Source organism: Rhinoraja longicauda, chromosome 34 (assembly GCF_053455715.1).
Source record: "Rhinoraja longicauda isolate Sanriku21f chromosome 34, sRhiLon1.1, whole genome shotgun sequence".
Taxonomy (NCBI): domain Eukaryota; kingdom Metazoa; phylum Chordata; class Chondrichthyes; order Rajiformes; family Arhynchobatidae; genus Rhinoraja; species Rhinoraja longicauda.
Genome location: NC_135986.1, coordinates 14,615,615 through 14,619,733, shown reverse-complemented (window position 1 = coordinate 14,619,733; position 4,119 = coordinate 14,615,615). Strand labels below are relative to the sequence as shown.

The following is a 4,119-nucleotide window of genomic DNA, read 5'->3' as shown; positions in this document are numbered from 1 at the left end:
GTTACAAACCTTATCTAGAGCGCCTTAATTAGTTACAGAGAGGCGCAAATGCCCAAGTAGTAACAATGTATAAAATAGTACCGTAACAAAGTCTAATGTATAAAATAATATCGTATTATCTCGCATACTCCTTCCCATATGGGCACTCTTTGCACCTCCAACGCATTACTTAGTCCAACAAAGCCCAAATGATTCCATCAGTACAAGTACGGAACGGAGTGACGCTCACTTTCACTGTTGCTCGGAGAGAAACAAACCCCCTGACAAAAGTGCTGTGCAAAGTGACTGGAATAGGTGAAGCCGTTTACCAAGCCGAAATTCCGTCTTTACCCGACTAGTTGTGCTGAATTGGTGTCTGATGCGTTCCTCGGTTCGCGGAATGGATGTTGGCCGGAAATGTATCTATCCAGAGTATAAAATATTTTCTCGCCTACATAAAAATAATTCATGAATTCATGGAATTGCGATTGAAAACCTCGCTGAAGGAGTCGTTGGGCAGCAGAATAGTTGGGTCAGTGCCTCAGAATGTTCGCACGCTCGTACTGAAAATAAAAATACAGAATTTGCTCCAAATTCTACGGATACGTTGGAATGCCGTGAATGGAGAGGTTCCCAACACACAACAATATTAATGTGTGCACAAGGTAGACACAAAATGCTGGAGTAACTCAGCGGGTCAGGCAGCATCTCTGGAAAGAAGGAACGGATGACTTTCCGGGTCGAGACCCTTCATCAGACTAATGTGTGCACAATGGCGCTCGGTTTGGCAATGTTGAGTTGAATTTTGAAATAAGCGACCACATAAAGGGGATATACCAGTATCACATATTCCACGCACCAGGTCGTTCATACGGGCGCGAAACCAAGCAATTAGTTCAGTCCGATGAAAATTCAAGATTTATTCCTGTTTTATTTGGGTATATTTTTGGTTTACCGAATTATTCTGCTTAATACAGTGGTTTGAATATAAATTGGTGGCGGAGATGTCCTCATTCTTCAGGAATCGGGGGTTCCCCTCTTTCATTATAGATGAGGCTCTCACTAGGGTCACCTCGATATCCCGCAGCTCCGCTCTTGCTCCGCCCCCCATTCGCAACAAGGACAGAGTCCCCTTTGTCCTCATCTTCCACAACATCAGCCGTCGCATAAAACAAATTATCCTCCAACACCTCCAACGTGATCCCGCTACTGGCAACATCTTCCCATCTCCACCCCTTTCTGCTTTCCGCAGAGACCGTTCCCTCTGCAATTTCCTGGTCAACACGTCCCTTCCCACCCAAACCATTCCCTCCACAGGCACTTTCCCCTGCAACTGCAGGAGATGCAACACCTGTTCGTTTACCTCACCCATCGACTCCATCCAAGGACCCCGAGAGTCTTTTCAGGTGAGGCACAGGTTCACTTGCACCTCCTCCAAACTCATCTACGGAATCCACTGTTCCAGATGTCAACTTCTGTACATCGGCGAGACCAAGCGCAAACTCAGCGATCGTTTCACTGAACACCTCCGCTCAGTCCGCCTGAACCTACCAGATCTCCCGGTTGCTCAGCACTTTAACTCCCCATCCCATTCCCAATCTGACCTTTCTGTCCTGGGCTCCTCCATTGCCAACGCAAATTGGAGGAACAGCGTCTCATATTTCACTTGGGTAGCTTACACCCCAGCGGTATGAACATTGACCTCTGTAAATTCAAATACCCCTTGCTTTCCCTCTCTCTCCATCACCTCCCTATTCCCAGTTCTCCCACCAGTCTTACTGTCTCCGACTACATTCTATCTCTGTCCTACCCACCGCGCACCTTTGGCATGAGGTGGTGCAGTGTGTATCAGTGTGTATTTCCTCTTATAAAACATGGCAGTTCCTGTCCAGGACCACTGGAATAACATCCCCCAAACCTGTGACCACAGCCACTAACAACATCAAGGACAGTGCACGTGCGAAGCATCGCGCTCAGCACCTGCGCCCAAGCCGCACGCCGCCGTGACATGGAGAAATTCAGCAGGCTCTGCAGCATCTGCGAAGGGAATGAATTGTCATAGTTGCGGATCAATACAGTAGAAGAGAACTAGGTCAGGAAAAAAAGACAAGGCAAGCAAGGGGGACCATATGATGTCGGGAGAGTAAATGAGAAAAAAAACCAAGGGAAGACGTAACGTTCACAACAGAACAACATAACGTACTCGTTTACGTGATACTCACTAGCAGAGTGGCGCAGCGGGAGCGTGCTGGGCCCATAACCCAGAGGTCGATAGATCGAAACTATCCTCTGCTGTTTAACTCGCCTTTTATTTTCCATTCCGCATTTGCACATTTCTTTCAGATCCACAAATAAAACCGGTAAAGATGGTTAAACCGATGATAAACCAATGACAGCCGCGCGGATAACAGTGGGGATATTCCCGAGGAGCAGAGGGAATGAATGGGTCTCAGAGTGCAAAGGGGAGGGTGCAGGGGATGCACCAACATGTTGCCCGAGGTGGCGCGGATCGGTCAAAAGGCGAGACTGGAAAGATTGGATTTATTGTCCAGGGAGCCGAGTATGCAAGAGACCTGATTGGGGTTCACCTACTGATGAGGGGCTTCGGAAGGTCATTCCATCCCCACGCCGCGTCCACGGAAGTTGAAATCTGGATCCGACCCGATGTGTGGGTGGTGGGGATTCTCACAGTGTTTATGTATCTCTCGCCCTTGAATCACCAAGGCATTGAAGATAGAGTCGGTACTGTCAAACGCGTTCAGTGCGGATGGATACTTGATGGTCGGTATGGATATTTGGGACCGAAAGGCCTGTTTCTGCGCTGTCTATGGTACATCTCTCAGTGCAGAAGTCTGTGTCGGAATGAAGGGGGAGCGAGGGGAGAGATTCCACGGGAGAAACATAGAAAGACAGCTGGCGAGGAGGAGATTAGCGTTACTCGGTGTGAATGGATCGCATTGTCGTGTTGGGATGTGTCCGAGTTTGCTCTGGGAATCTGCAACAGAATGATAACAGGAATCTGCGCTGATCCGCTGATGGATTTACCAAATGGCGATGGAATCGCATTCAAAGGGAGCGAAAGATCCGAGAGGATTTAAGAAGTTGCACGTGAATTTGCCGTAACAGTCCTCTCTGCCCATCGAGCTCTGCACAAATCGTGTTCTGTATTAAGTTCGTTTCTATCATTTCCAATGTTAGAGAAGTAAAATTGCTCAAATTGCGATGGCCGGGATTCGAACCCGGGTCAACTGCTTGGAAGGCAGCTATGCTCACCACTATACCACCATCGCTGTGAGGTGCCGCAGTATATTCGGGTGCCGAATGATCTCCAGCACCATGTGGCTTTGTGTCTTGATGATCAGTCCCCGCGCTCTTTCCTGACGGATCATTTGTCACACTGCTGCAGTTCCAGCTGTACTGATACCTCCTCCCTCGACTCTGTCCAGGAACCCCGGCGGTCCTTTCAGTTTAGGCGAAGGTTCACTTGCACTTCCTCCAAACTCATCCATTGTATCCGTTTTTCAACATGTGGACTCTTATACATCGGCAGGACCAAAAGTAGACTGGGCGATCGTTCCGCTGGACACCTTCGCTCAGTCCGCCTGGACCTACCTGATCTCCGGGTTGCCAAACACTTTAATTTCCCTTCCTATTCCCACATTGACCTTTCTGTCCTAGGCATCCTCCATTGTCAGAGTGAGGCTAATCGCAAATTGGACGAACAGCATCTCATATTTCCCTTGGGCATCTTACAACTCAGTTGTATGAATATTGATTTATCTAACAAAGCAACCCCTGCACTTCCTCTCTCTCCACCCCTCACCCACGGAAGTCGCAACGGGTTCCCGTTGTCACCTTCCAAAGAGCTAACAATGGCCTGTTTCCTTTATCATCGCTACTTTTTTTGCATTCATTTGTTCTATATCTCCCTACATCACTGCCTATATCTCCCGTTTTGCTTTCCCCTGATTAGTCTGAAGAAGGGCCTCGACCCGAAACAACCCCCATTCCTTCTCTCCAGAAATGCTGCCTGTCCCGCTGAGTTACTCCGGTATTGTGTGTCCACGGTTTAAATCAGCATCTGCAATTCCTTCCTACACATCCCAGTCTCAAGGAACTGTGTACTTGCACTCCTAGATC

The 4,119-nt window shown here is 48.4% G+C and overlaps 1 non-coding gene across 1 annotated transcript; it reads right to left on the bottom strand.

Moving 5' to 3' along the window:
* Nucleotides 1-3,197: 3,197 nt before the first annotated feature.
* Nucleotides 3,198-3,269, bottom strand: trnag-ucc (transfer RNA glycine (anticodon UCC)). The gene has a single exon. It is a non-coding gene; the product is annotated as a tRNA-Gly (tRNA).
* Between the last annotated feature and the right edge of the window lie 850 nt (nucleotides 3,270-4,119).